Below are 16,172 nucleotides of genomic sequence, written 5' to 3'. Positions count from 1 at the left end.
TTGTAGTGATCCCATGGAGAAAACCCCATAAAGGAAAATGGTCAACCGGGGACCAATGGTACAACCCGATAACTGGGGAGGCCATTTAATTAGTACATGTGATACCTATATATATAAATAAATGTAAATATCATTAAAAATAATCTATTATGTATTAAGCATGAACTCCTAATGCCTCCCGGTCTCCTTGAAGGTGTTACAAGTAATCAATTGCTCCAAGAAAGTTAGTAAAGTCGTTTGAGCCAATGTGAGATATTTAAATAGGGGGCAAGACCAGTTCATCAAAAAAACAGTTTAAACAAAACTGAATGATAACCAAACAAGATTGAGTCTAAAGGTATGTATAGATATGAATGCATATAAACACAGCTTACCCCATCTGGTCAGACAAAGTATATAGATTGCAGCTATAGTAGTACTGTTGATAAAGCAAGCAATCACTAGATTGTATTAAAAAGCTGGTAGTGTGTACCGGACGTAGCGGAAGCACCAGAATAACCCCAGTTTCTGAAAGTGGGCGCCAGTAGATAGCCTTTTAGGTAGCGATGGCTTAACGCGGCCAGTATTTCTAATATAAAAAAACAACACATAGTTGTAAAATAGTACTATGCATGTGTAACATGCCAGTGTTAGTTTAAACATGTTGCAGAAGGTAAATTCTGTGCTAGGTTGTATGCAGGCTTACCTGAGGTTCAATAAGAAACAGTGCAGGGTCTGGTAAAGCTTCCAGAAGTAAAGCAGTGTCCGCTGACCAAGTAGTCTAACTACTTGTGTGCCCCCAAAGTCCAATTCCATTAGTTCCCACATTTTGCATACAGATTATAGGGACCTTGGCACACCATTCTCAAGAGTACCTACAGTGTCACCCTGTTTTTAGGTACAGACCTAAGTGGGATTTTTTTCTGAATATTCAGCAAATAAGCAAAAAAATATGGGGATTTGGTCACACCATATGGACATATAGTACTTAAGCCCACTACTGCGTCAAAGTACAACATTATTAGTGGGTCCTACACTATTCATAGAATGAAGATCCTGCTTCTCAACCATGGGAGAAATACATTCCTCTATGTGGGACTTCTATTATAATACAGGTAGACACTAATAAGAGGTAATGGCAGGGGGGATGGGGTGCTCCAGCCCAAGGGATCTGGTCAGGACCCATACAATATACAATCAAAATCAGACTTTGGGGGGCACACCCTAAAATGCATTACATTACCCCGCTTGTTGACCAGCCGCCGTCATTATACTGCGGCAGTTCGGCGCGATCTTGCGAACCATCGTAGCTGTACGTCGGCCCTTTAAATGCCTATAGCAGGCGCGCACGCACCCGCTGCACTGCGGGGAGCTGATGCTCATGGCTGGCAGTCGCGATGACCGCCGGCCACGTGCGGGCATAAGAACCAGAACAAGGATGTGTGTGTGTAAACACACAAATCCCTCTTCTGTGAGGAGAGGAGAGACAGATCGTCTGTTCCTACTAGCTAGGAACAATGATATGTCTCCTCCTCTAGTTAGAAACACAAATAAGGGAACATATTTAACACCTTGATCGCCACCTAGTGTTATCCCCTTCCCTGCCAGTGACATTTATACAGTAACCAGTGCATTTTTATAGCACTGATCGCTGTATAAATGTTAGTGATCCCAAAGGTGTCTGATCTGTCCGCCGCAATGACGCAGTACTGCTATAAATCGCTGATCACCGCCATTACTAGTAAAAAAATTAAATAATAAACATGTCATAAATCTATCCAATAGTTTGTAGACGCTATAACTTTTGCGCAAACCAATCAATATATATGCTTATTGTGAATTTTTTACCAAAAGTATTATTATTATATAGGATTTATATAGCGCCAACAGTTTGAGCAGCTCTTTACAACACGAGGGCAGAAAGTACACTTCCAATACAAATCAATACAGAGGGATAAGAGGGCCCTGCTGGTTAGAGCTTACAATCTAGAAGGGATGGTCAAGTGGAACAAAAGCTAATAACTCTGGGGGGGTGAGCTGATGGAGAAAATGAAAATACAGTTGTTAGATGCAGGTAGGGTAGGCTTCTCTGAAGAGAAGGGTTTTCAGGGATTGTCTAAAAGCTAATAGAGTAGGAGATAAGCAGATAGATTGGGGTAAGGCATTCCATAGGATTGGAGAGGCTTTGGAAGAGTCCTGGAGGTGAGCATGGGAGGAGGTGACGAGGGAGCTAGAGAGCAGAAGGTCTTGAGAGGAATGAAGAGAATGAATAGGTTGGTATTTAGAGACTAGGATAGTGATGTATCTGGGGGCTAAATTGTGGATGGCTTTGTAAGTTAGTATTTTGAATGTAAGTATGTAGAAGAATATACATTGGCCAAAACTGATGAAGAAATGTGATTTTTAAAAACTTTTTGGGGGATATTTATTACAGTAAAAAGTAAAAAATATTGCTTTTTTTTCAAAATTGTCACTATTTTTTTGGTTTATAGCGCAAAAAATAAAAACCGCAGAGGTGATCAAATACCACCAAAAGAAAGCTCTATTTGTGGGAAAAAAAGGACATCAATTTTGTTTGGTTACAGCATCGCACGACCGCGCAATTTTCAGTTAAAACGACGCAGTGCCGCATTTGTATGGTTTTATAGCTGCACCATCTTTAATGTAATGCATTTTAGGGTGTGCCCTTCAAGTCTGATTTTGTTTGTATATTGTATGGGTCTTGACCAGATCTTATGGACTGGAGCACCCCGCCATTACCTCTTAATAGTGTCCACCTGTGTTATTGGAGGAGTCCTTTAGTTCTCCCACATAGAGGAGTGTATTTCTACCATGGTTAAGAAGCAGGATCTTTCATTCTATGAATAGTGTAGGACCCACTGATAATGGGGTACTTTAACACAGTAGTGGGCTTAATGTCCATATGTTGTAACCAAATCCCCATATTTTTTGCTTATTTGCTGAATATGTTTAGGTGTTTTAAATAGCCTTGCAGGATTAAAATGTCACGTTTGTATGTGTGTGCTGTAATCTGATTTTCTGTTTGTATGGTCTTATAGCTGCACCATCTTTAATGTAATGCATTTAGGGTGTGCCCCCACTAAGTCTGATTTTGTATTAATAAAAGGATAAACTACACTATATTTATGTGAATGTTTCAGTTCAGTCCTCCATGGCTTCTTTGCAGAAGTCACACCGCTAGCAAACTAATACTTATGTGAATACACATGTTTACTGTTAAAAATAATATTATTTTTCCATAGTGTATATATATTTCTGTCTACGCCACAGTTATATTATCATACTTTTTGGCCAAAATTAATCTATCTTAAGAGAAATGTCTGTAAATCTCTATAAAGTTACCCAAGGCAGGCAAACAACAAGTCTCAGGGCAAAAAAGGATATATGAAATAATAAAATTAAATAAAACCCTTTATTTAAAAGCAAAGTGAGCATATTCAAAGAAAGTGACAGCTATGTCTGGGTCCATTTCTCTCACGGCTCAGGCAGATCTTTTGAACTTCACATAGAATTTTTTTTTCTTATTCTCGTATCTACTTGTAAAGCTTATCATATACAACACAAACTGACTACAATCTTCTTTAGATTTACCAAAACTATGTAACATGGGAAACTGTCTAAATGATGCAATCAATTTGTGTCCAACTAAACAACCCCTTATTCTACGTACACACGATCGCACATTCTGACAACAAAATCCATGTTTTTATTCCGACGGATATTGGCTCAAACTTGTCTTGCATACACACGGTAACACAAATGTTGTCGGAAATTCCGAACGTCAAGAACGCGGTAAAGTACAACATGTACGACGAGCTGAGAAAAATGAAGTTCAATAGCCAGTGCGGCTCTTTTGCTTGATTCCGAGCATGCGTGGAATTTTGTGCGTCGGAATTGTGTACACACGATCGGAATTTCCGACAATGGATTTTGTTGACGGAAAATTTGAGATCAAGATCTCAAATTTTGTTTGTCAGAAATTCCGACGGAGAATGTCTGATGGAGCCTACACATGGTCGGAAATTCCGACAACAAGCTCTCATCGAACATTTGTTGTAGGAAGTTTCGACCGTGTGTACGCGGCATAACACTTCATACTTGTTGGTAGATCTAAAGGAGATTGTATAGTCAGATTGTAATGTTTGTGGAGAGCCTAATGTTTATGGAAGAGGGCATTAAAGTGATTGTAAAGTTTCAAGGTTTTTCACTTTAATGCATTCCATGCATTAAGGTGAAAAACCTTCTTTGCTGCAGCTTACCCCAGAGCCCCCCTTTTTGTTACCTGAGCACAATCTGATCCAGTGATGTACACAAGCCCAGCGGCTCCAGACGCTGTCTCTCTCCTCACTGGACAGATTGATAGCAGCATTGGCTCCCACTGCCGTCAGTCAAATCCAGTGACATGAGAGCCGCTGGCTGGGCCGATTCCCACTGTCTGTGTCAACAGGCGCAGCAGCGGGACTCGGGAGCCAGCCCGCACAGGTGCCCCCATGGAAAGCGGCTTTCCATGGGGGCACCCAATGAAGGGGAAGGAGCCAGGAGCACTGGCGGGGCACCCCAGAAGAGGAGGATCAGGGCTGCTCTGTGCAAAACCCTTGTACAATGTAGGTAAGTATAACATGTTTGTTATTTTTGTTTAAAAAAAATAAAGGAACCTTTAATACCCCTTTAACGTTCTTACATTTTTTTTAAATAATCAAAAAATACCTTTGTGAAAATTTATAAAGAATATGGTGTTTTATAAAGTATTCATACAATGAGCATTTTTAGTCTTAACTGTGTGCAGTGCATACTCAGCGGGGCACTGCTAGTTAAAAAATGTATAGGATGCCTAAAAGTAAAAGGCAAGGCACCAATATAAACACGTACTTCAGTAGAAAAAAATTCTACTACTACTAGCCCCTTTGCCATAGAGATTAATGTGAATAGTGAAATATTCACTGAACAACGATGCAGAATATGCTATATATCTATCTATCTATATATATATATATATATATATATATATATATATATATATATATATATATGTAAAAGAAAGAAATATATATGTATAATGTTTATAACTGTGTGTGTGTTTGGGGGCACTTTGGTATGAATTTCTTCTTTAGTGGAGGCTGAAATAAATTGGACAGAGTTGTTTCTACAGCACTGGTAAAAAGAGCTATGCAATAATACATGTGAATGTATATTTTGATTAGTTTCTGCAATTTGAAAAGTCCTGCAATAAGTCTCAGACTCTTCAAAGGCCTCTGCAAAAGCTGCCCAAGGCCTAACTCTGCCTTTGCTGCAAAGACCCAATTCATAATTTCTCAGGACTGAACTTTCACTTTTTCCTACTCCATGTCCCTCATTGATAAAGTCGTAAGCTATAAAGTATAATATATTAAACACTTATCCCTACTCAGGAAACAACCAGGATAATACTTAATGAATGCCAAAAGGACACAAAGATAACTCTAGCGATGACCTTGGAAGTCAGAGAAAGGGTTGTTAAAGGTACTGTAAACATATGAACAAAATGATAGTGTGTTAAAAACATTTTCCTGTAGTTGTATATCATTTCTGTGTAAATTGTAGGAGAAACTGCTGTAGAATCAGCTGTTTTATGAATCTAGCTTGTCTGGAAAAAGGTTTCTTTTTTGCTTCTGCTGAGCTTACCTTATTTTATCAAACAATACATTAAAAAAACCCAGATACGGATAATGACCTATTTGCATTTTAGTAACGTTTTTCATCTTTAAGATTAATTCCAAAGATATCCATGAATGCGACTTTGGTGGAGTTAAATTACAAAACACTACTCAAGTGGTTTATAGTCCCCACCAGGATAGTTAAAATGTGCCCAGAGATTTTATCTTACTGCTTGAGGCACTGTGGGCAGTTGGGCACTATGTTACATGTATAGTGGCAGTTGACCAAAATAGATTTTAGATTATCATTTTCAACTTAGTTCACTCAGTTATGGGATTAAATATAGCTTGGCCACCAGAAACCGCACTTAAAGTCAACGGTGACATCCCAAAACATAAAAAAAAGATATATGACTTTGGCGGCTAGAATTTGCAACAGTCAATGGTACCTCTTGACTACATTAACCGCTTTCCGCCCGCTGTACGCCAAATGACGTCCTCGGCTTTGAGCGGGGATATCTGAGTGATGCTGGTAGCTACAGACATCATCCAGATATCGCCTTTTAGAGCTGGCGAATCTGCGCACCATAAGAATGATCATAGCAGCTGTTCCACCTCTTGATAGTTCTTACAGGAGGCGAGAGTGAATGTCCCCCCCTTCCGCCGCCCTCCGGTGCTTGTACCGACTCACCGATACGATCGGTGAGTCGGTCACAGGATCCGCCAGCCCCAGATGTTTAGCATAGAGATTTCCGGCGGACCAGATGGTCGCCGGAGCCTCTATGATTGTTCGGAGGTGGGCGCGATGTTATGACGTCACGCCCGGCCTCCGTATTAAAAAAAACAGCGCCGCTTCGGCTGGGAAGCGTTGATTTTTTTTTTTATTTCATGCTTCTAAGCCTAGAGGTGAGATGTGGGGTCTTATTGACCCCACATCTCACTGTAAAGAGCACCTGTCATGCTTATTCCTATTACAAGGGATGTTTATATTCCTTGTAATAGAAACAAAAGTGATCAAAAAATTTTTTTGGGAAAAAAAGTGTCAAGCTAAAATAAAAAAAGTAAAATTAACAATAGAAAGAATTAAAAATTTTTAAAGCGCCCCTGTCCCCGTGAGCTCGCATGCAGAAGCGAATGCATACATAATTCCCGCCCACATATGAAGACGGTGTTCAAACCACACATGTGAGGTGTCACTGCGAACGTTAGCACGAGAGCAATAATTTTGGCCCTAGACCTCCTCTGTAACTCAAAACATGTAACCAGTAAAAATTTTTAAAATGTCACCTAAGGGGATTTTTAAATAGGGAAGTTTGGCGCCATTCCACGAGCGTGTGCAATTTTGAAGCGTGGCATGTTGGGTATCTATTTACTCAGCATAACTTCATCTTTCACATTATGCAAAAACATTGGGCTAACTTTCTTGTTTTGTTTTTTTTAAAGCCCAAAACTGTTTTTTTTTTCCCAAAAAATTGCATTCGAAAAATTGCTGCGCAAATACAGTGCTAGATAAAAAGTTGCAATGACCGTCATTGTATTCTCTAGGGTCTCTGCTAAAAAAAACATATATAATGTTTGGGGGTTCTATGTAATTTTCTAGCAAAAAAATTATGATTTTTACATGTAGGCCAGAAATGTCAGAATTGGCCTGGTAGGCAAGTGGTACAAAAAATAAATTGTATTATGATTAATGACAAACTCACCTGTATAACTAATAATAATTAAACCAAATCTGATAAGATGTGGGACCAATGGATCCGATGCATATCAGGGACCGTGTGAAACCTCCGGGTAACTGTTCTTTCCCCCGTTATATATTTCTTCCTTTCCTCTCTCTCTCTTTTATTTCCATTTGTTTCCTATGTTTGCTTTCTTTCTTTTTTCTCTTTCTGTTAAGAAGTGACTATACAGTAACAGTTAAATATGATTGAATTAGTCTTCTTCTATTTGTTACATTACTGTGGAACTAAATGCAATATGTATAACAAGACATAGAATGATGTGATGTACTGTACAAAATAGGATAATAATTTTTTCAAGTTTATACGGTATGAACTTTGAATAAGGTAACAATTTGTTTTCCTATTAAGACAAGTCTATCCTAATACTTTTTAAATAAAGCGGCGCTTAACATGACAAAAATTAACATTAAGAAATGTACAAATTGTGAAAGAAAAGTCCACAAAGTGACAAAGTCCATCCACTGATATGTACACCATCTGTCACCAAATTTGTGTGATCCTGGTGACATGGAAATCTATATATAGGCAACTCCTATCCTCATATTGATTAGTGGTTCCAAATTAATAATAACTACTGCAGTAGTTATTATTAATTTGGAACCACTAATTAATATGAGGATAGGAGTTGCCTATCTATAGATTTCCAGGTCAGATGGCGAGCTTTGCCTAGGAGGGGATTTACAGGTGACCCTGAGAATCGGAAACGAGGAGCTTGAGACGATCCGGGAGTTTTGGATAATCAGCTGGCTGAGGTAAGCCTTTTGCTTACATTTGAGTTATCAGACTTCCTTGATTGGTAAGGCATTTTCGGGACAAAGGGTACCTATTTTACTCCCCTTAATCGAACTGTATTGATTGGGGGTTAAATGTTATGTTGTCTCTGTCTACTGTCCACGAGAGTGCATCTTTTGTGTCTGTTCCCTACTGCAGTAATTATTATTAATTTGGAACCACTAATCAATATGAGGATAGGAGTTGCCTATCAATAGATTTCCATGTCACTGGATAAGAACCGCCCACTTAGCGGAACGTGTTGACCTCCTATTACAGAGGGTCAATCTCGCTTGCAGCTCTTAGCCCAGCCAAGGCCTTTATCCTTCCAGGAAACAAAATGGAAATCCACCTCTTTAGGGTACTCGATCATGGACACTGGTAAACTTTCATTGGGCATTTCGCTTAGCATATGTCGAGCAGTCCCTTTAGTCAGTCAAATGTACAAAGCAGGCAAGCAGCTTTGTCATTCTAGGAATAGGAGTGTGTTGGGAGTATGCAGCACTACATGCTTTGTCTATGATCGAGTACTATTAAGAGGTGGATTTCCATCCTGGAAGGATAAAGGCATTGTGTACATATCAGAAAGAATAAAAATAAAAAAGAATTGCGCTCGGTGAAAAATTAGTGAATAAGTAAATTATGAAAGCATAATATCCGTGAAAGGAGTCCTGCTGCTGAACACTATAACCTTGATATAAGGCAAAAGATGTATAGATAATAAACAGTGCATCGCTGGACATAAATCAATTATTATACCAACCAATGATAATAACACGATAATAACACGATGTGAGCAATCAAAATCATTAACCATAAATGTGAAAAATCAATTAGTGAAAAATAAATGTTCATAACACCCCAATAAGTCCCAAAGAGTGTTCAAAATAAAAAAGTCCAGAGAAAAATTCCAAAAAGGGTGTAGGATGAAGAATATAAAATCCAAATCCAAAGATCCACTTGAGAGTGACGACCACCACCAAGAGAGAAAAATGGAGGCTTACCAGAGAGCCTGCGACCGCCCTTACTCAGGGGGGTCAGAACAGTCTTAGTAGATCACCGTTGATATCTTGCCAGGAATGGATCAGTAGTTCCCCAGACCTCACTCCGCGATGGCTTATGGGTGACAGCCAGGAGCATTCAGGAGCATTTAGTCACGGGATGATCCAAGCAGCAAACAATCCAGTACGGGTGAATCATATAAAAGAAAAAGGAACTCCCATAGTGCAGAAAATCAAGTTCCATTTATTCCAGAAAGACAAATAAAATAGCAGGTACACTGCATTAAATAGCATATACAATGCCCCAGCAAAGTTAAGCAAAGAGAACAGTAAAAAACTGAAAACAGTAAAAAAGCTCCGCCGCTGTTTTGCATTAAAATCGCGCATGCGCGATGCATGTTCACATTGTGACCCTACGGCCAATTTGTCACAACTGACGTCATCAGGAGTACGCAATCGCGCATGCGCATTATATAGCCAGACGGCGATTTGGAGCTCACCGTCATTGGCTAGCTTCATTTGAACTGGACAGCACAATAGGTCAATTAAAAATCATTATTCTAAGGGTAGGGGCAGGCCTCCCTTATCAATGGACTATCGAACGGCTATTAAGCATGTAAAAAGCAGAACTCTGCAAGCACTAGTACCATCTAGTGGACATTTTAAAAATTGCCAAGAGAGACGTATATGGGTAAAAGATCTTAATAGATGTTGCTGAAAATAACGCTGTGGAGCACATATAATATATAGCATATTTTCCAAATTGATGCCATCCGGTGGACATAATAACAAAAGTACAAATAGTAGAAATCAAAAAATGAATGAAGGTGTCTATCCCAGGTATATATAACTTGGAACCTACCAAAATAAATGATATACATAAAGATTCACTTCCAAATACCAAAGGAAAAAAACATATTAATAAATAACAAAGGGAGAAAAAAATTAAAAATATATATAAACATCTTGAAGATGAATCCATTACTATGATTGTCATAGATAAACTACATGAAAATCCCAAATGCAGACAATCATAATGGTGGGGACCCCAAACAGAAAATATTGATCACTGTCAGGGAAATCACCTAAAAGGCAAACACATAATCACTTGACAGTCTGTAGCTTCTAGAAGGGACATCAACTGTTATTAATAAAACAGTTGATGTCCCATTCTATATTCAAGCCATTGGGGGCATGGGAACCTAATTTATAAATCCAGTTAGTTTCGGATCTAGAAATGGTTCTCTTACCATTGCTACCACGCCAGTGGGGGACATATTTCTCAATACCGATAAAGGTAGTGCCCGTCGGATCTCTATTGTGTGCAAGATCATAGTGTTTAGAAACACTGTGCTTGTCAAAGCCTTGCTTAATATTAGCAATGTGCTCCCCTAACCTAACATGCAGCATTCTAATGGTACATCCCACATATTCCAGCCCACATGGGCACCTAAGGAGGTATACAACACATTTAGAGGTACAGGTTATAAGTGATTTGATGGGGTATGTTAGACTTGTATTAGTTGAAGTAAATTCGGTCAATCTTCTTTCATTTAATGTATTCACCCTACAGACCTTGCACTTCCTGCACGGAGAGAAGCCCTTTAGATCCCCAAAAAAGCTCAAACGTGTAGGTGGGTCTGGGACGTTAGGTGCCAATATGTGTATGAAGCTAGTGGCTCCTCTAAACAGAACCCGAGGCTTGTCTGACTAGAAGGGCCCAAGAATCCTATCGTTTTTGATAACTGGCCAGTGTTTTTTAATAATCCTTTTAATGGCCCAATGTTGGCTCGAGTAAGTCGTAAGAAAAGCCAAACCGAAGTCCTCTCTGTTTTCTGCCCGCAGAGGTTTGTCACTAGTAGGTCCCTACGGTCCCTGTTGCCTACTTCTGTGATCAAAGAGTCAAGGACTATCCGATCATAGCCCTTGCTCAAAAATCTAGATTTCAAGGTGCAGGCTTCCTTATAAAATTGATCCACATCCGAGCAATTCCGCCTTAAGCGCAAAAATTGTCCCTTGGGGACAGCAGATAACCAGGAACGATGGTGACAGGAATCCAATGGGATGAAACTATTCCTGTCAGTAGATTTGAAAAAGGTGGAGGTGATAATCCTACCATTATCAATTTTTATGACTAGATCAAGGAAGTGGATCTCAGTTGGGCTAGCTTCATATGTAAAATCCTATCGTTTTTGATAACTGGCCAGTGTTTTTTAACAATCCTTTTAATGGCCCAATGTTGGCTCGAGTAAGTCGTAAGAAAAGCCAAACCGAAGTCCTCTCTGTTTTCCGCCCGTGGAGGTTTGTCACTAGTAGGTCCCTACGGTCCCTGTTGCCTACTTCTGTGATCAAAGAGTCAAGGACTATCCGATCATAGCCCTTGCTCAAAAATCTAGATTTCAAGGTGCAGGCTTCCTTATAAAATTGATCCACATCCGAGCAATTCCGCCTTAAGCGCAAAAATTGTCCCTTGGGGACAGCAGATAACCAGGAACGATGGTGACAGGAATCCAATCGGATGAAACTATTCCTGTCAGTAGATTTGAAAAAGGTGGAGGTGATAATCCTACCATTATCAATTTTTATGACTAGATCAAGGAAGTGGATCTCAGTTGGGCTAGCTTCATATGTAAGCACTATGCCTCTATTATTATTGTTGAGAGAAGACAGGTAAGTGGTAACAGATTCCAGATCACCGTCCCATATGAACAGGACGTCATCTATGAATCTTTTCCACATGACAAGCTGGGAAGGCTTGTCATGTGGAACCTCATCTTCCTCCCACTTGGCCATGAAGAGGTTGGCCATGCTGGGTGCAAATTTTGCTCCCATGGCCACCCCCTTTATCTGCAAATAATGTGTGCCATTATGCCAAAAGTGGTTGTGTTCCATCGAGAAGTCCAATAGCTCCATCACAAAATTTTGGTATTGAGAAATATGTCCCCCACTGGCGTGGTAGCAATGGTAAGAGAACCATTTCTAGATCCGAAACGAACTGGATTTATAAATTAGGTTCCCATGCCCCCAATGGCTTGAATATAGAATGGGACATCAACTGTTTTATTAACCACTTAAGGACCGCCTCACGCCGATGTATGTCGGCAAGGTGGCACAAGCAGGCAGTATATACACGTGATCTGCCTCCCGCGGGCGGGGGGTCCGATCGGACCCCCCCGGTGCCCGAGGCGGTCCGCTTTTGTCCAGCAGCGATCGGAGGTGAGGGGGAGACCATCCATTCATGGCCCCCCCCTCGTGATCGCCACCGGCCAATCAGATCATTCCTCTGCTGCTGTATGCTAAACAGCAGCAAAGGAAATGATGTCATCTCTCCTCGGCTCGGTATTTTCCGTCCGGCGCCGAGGAGAGAAGACATCACTGTGAGTGCACAACACACACACACAGTAGAATATGCCAGGCACACAAAACACCCCCCTTTACCCCCCGATCCCCCCCGATCACCCCCTAATCACCCCTCCCCATCACACTGACACCAAGCAGTTTTTTTTTTTCTGATTACTGCATGGTGTCAGTTTGTGACAGTTAGTGTGTTAGGCAGTTAGGGTTAGCCCTCTTTAGGTCTAGGGTACCCCCCTAACCCCCTCCAATAAAGTTTTAACCCCTTGATCACCCCCCATCGCCAGTGTCGCTAAGCGATCATTTTTCTGATCGATGTATTAGTGTCACTGGTGACGCTAGTTAGGGAGGTAAATATTTAGGTTCACCATCAGCGTTTTATAGTGACAGGGACCCCCATATACTACCTAATAAATGTTTTAACCCCTTGATTGCCCCCTAGTTAACCCTTTCGCCACTGATCACCGTATAACTGTTACGGGTGACGCTGGTTAGTTCGTTTATTTTTTATAGTGTCAGGGCACCTGCCGTTTATTACCGAATAAAGGTTTAGCCCCCTGATCGCCCGGCGGTGATATGCGTCGCCCCAGGCAGCGTCAGATTAGCGCCAGTACCGCTAACACCCATGCACGCAGCATACGCCTCCCTTAGTGGTATAGTATCTGAACGGATCAATATCTGATCCGATCAGATCTATACTAGCGTCCCCAGCAGTTTAGGGTTCCCAAAAATGCAGTGTTAGCAGGATCAGCCCAGATACCTGCTAGCACCTGCGTTTTGCCCCTCCGCCCGGCCCGGCCCAGCCCACCCAAGTGCAGTATCGATTGATCACTGTCACAAAACACTAAACGCATAACTGCAGCGTTCGCAGAGTCAGGCCTGATCCCTGCGATCGCTAACAGTTTTTTTGGTAGCATTTGTGAACTGGCAAGCACCAGCCCCAGGCAGCTTCAGGTTAGCGCCAGTACCGCTAACACCCACGCACGCACCGTACACCTCCCTTAGTGGTATAGTATCTGATCGGATCAATATCTGATCCGATCAGATCTATACTAGCGTCCCCAGCAGTTTAGGGTTCCCAAAAACGCAGTGTTAGTGGGATAAGCCCAGATACCTGCTAGCACCTGCGTTTTGCCCCTCCGCCCGGCCCAGCCCAGCCCACCCAAGTGCAGTATCGATCGATCACTGTCACTTACAAAACACTAAACACATAACTGCAGCGTTCGCAGAGTCAGGCCTGATCCCTGCGATCACTAACAGTTTTTTTGGTGGCGTTTTGGTGAACTGGCAAGCACCAGCCCCAGGCAGCGTCAGGTTAGCGCCAGTACCGCTAACACCCACGCACGCAGCATACGCCTCCCTTAGTGGTATAGTATCTGAACGGATCAATATCTGATCCGATCAGATCTATACTAGCGTCCCCAGCAGTTTAGGGTTCCCAAAAACGCAGTGTTAGCGGGATCAGCCCAGATACCTGCTAGCACCTGCATTTTGCCCCTCCGCCCGGCCCAGCCCAGCCCACCCAAGTGCAGTATCAATCGATCACTGACACTTACAAAACACTAAACGCATAACTGCAGCGTTCGCAGAGTCAGGCCTGATCCCTGCGATCGCTAACAGTTTTTTTGGTAGCGTTTTGGTGAACTGGCAAGCACCAGCGGCCTAGTACACCCCGGTCGTAGTCAAACCAACACTGCAGTAACACTTGGTGATGTGGCGAGTCCCATAAGTGCAGTTCAAGCTGGTGAGGTAGTGTCCTGCTGCCACCAAGAAGAAGACAAACACAGGCCCATCGTGCCCATAGTGCCCTTCCTGCTGCATTCGCCAATCCTAATTGGGAACCCACCACTTCTGCAGCGCCCGTACTTCCCCCATTCACATCCCCAACCAAATGCAGTCAGCTGCATGAGAGGCATTTACATTCCCTGAGATAACAATAAAAATGATAAAAAAAAAAAATGAAAGGAACAGTTTAAAAATAAGATAAAAAAGCAAAAAAATAATAAAGAAAAAAAAAAAGCACCCCTGTCCCCCTCTGCTCTCGCGCAAAGGTGAACGCAAGCATCGGTCTGGCGTCAAATGTAAACAGCAATTGCACCATGCATGTGAGGTGTCACCGCGAACGTCAGATTGAGTGCAGTAATTTTAGCAGTAGACCTCCTCTGTAAATCTAAAGTGGTAACCTGTAAAGGCTTTTAAAGGCTTTTAAAAATGTATTTCGTTTGTCGCCACTGCACGTTTGTGCGCAATTTTAAAGCATGTCATGGTTGGTATCCATGTACTCGGCCTAAGATCATCTTTTTTATTTCATCAAACATTTGGGCAATATAGTGTGTTTTAGTGCATTAAAATTTTAAAAAGTGTGTTTTTTCCCCCAAAAATGCGTTTGAAAAATCGCTGCGCAAATACTGTGTGAAAAAAATGAAACACCCACCATTTTAATATGTAGGGCATTTGCTTTAAAAAAATATATAATGTTTGGGGGTTCAAAGTAATTTTCTTGCAAAAAAAAAAAATTTTTTTCATGTAAACAAAAAGTGTCAGAAAGGGCTTTGTCTTCAAGTGGTTAGAAGAGTGGGTGATGTGTGACATAAGCTTCTAAATGTTGTGCATAAAATGCCAGGACAGTTCAAACCCCCCCCAAATGATCCCATTTTGGAAAGTAGACACCCCAAGCTATTTGCTGAGAGTCATGTCGAGTCCATGGAATATTTTATATTGTGACATAACTTGCGGGAAAGAGACAAATTTTTTTTTTTTTGCACAAAGTTGTCACTAAATGATATATTGCTCAAACATGCCATGGGAATATGTGAAATTACACCCCAAAATACATTCTGTTGCTTCTGCTGAGTACGGGGATACCACATGTGTGAGACTTTTTGGGAGCCTAGCCGCGTACGGGACCCCGAAAACCAAGCACCGCCTTCAGGCTTTCTAAGGGCGTACATTTTTTATTTCACTCTTCACTGCCTATCACAGTTTCGGAGGCCATGGAATGCCCAGGTGGCACAAAACCCCCCCAAATGACCCCATTTGGAAAAGTAGACACCCCAAGCTATTTGCTGAGAAGTATAGTGAGTATTTTGCAGACCTCACTTTTTGTCACAAAGTTTTGAAAATTGCAAAAAGAAAAAAAAATGTTTTTTCTTGTCTTTCTTCATTTTCAAAAACAAATGAGAGCTGCAAAATACTCACCATACCTCTCAGCAAATAGCTTGGGGTGTCTACTTTCCAAAATGGGGTCATTTGGGGGGGTTTTGTGCCACCTGGGCATTCCATGGCCTCCGAAACTGTGATAGGCAGTGAAGAGTGAAATCAAAAATTTACACCCTTAGAAATCCTGAAGGCGGTGATTGGTTTTCGGGGGCCCCGTACGCAGCTAGGCTCCCAAAAAGTCCCACACATGTGGTATCCCCATACTCAGGAGAAGCAGCTAAATGTATTTTGGGGTGCAATTCCACATATGCCCATGGCCTGTGTGAGCAATATATCATTTAGTGACAACTTTGTGCAAAAAAAAAAAAAAATTGTCACTTTCCTGCAACTTGTGTCAAAATATAAAATATTCCATGGACTCAACATGCCTCTCAGCAAATAGCTTGGGGTGTCTACTTTCCAAAATGGGGTCATTTGGGGGGGTTTTGTGCCACCTGGGCATTCCATGGCCT

The sequence above is a fragment of the Aquarana catesbeiana genome, linkage group LG06 (genome assembly GCF_042186555.1).
Source record: "Aquarana catesbeiana isolate 2022-GZ linkage group LG06, ASM4218655v1, whole genome shotgun sequence".
Lineage (NCBI taxonomy): Eukaryota > Metazoa > Chordata > Amphibia > Anura > Ranidae > Aquarana > Aquarana catesbeiana.
This window is presented reverse-complemented; position numbering follows the sequence as displayed.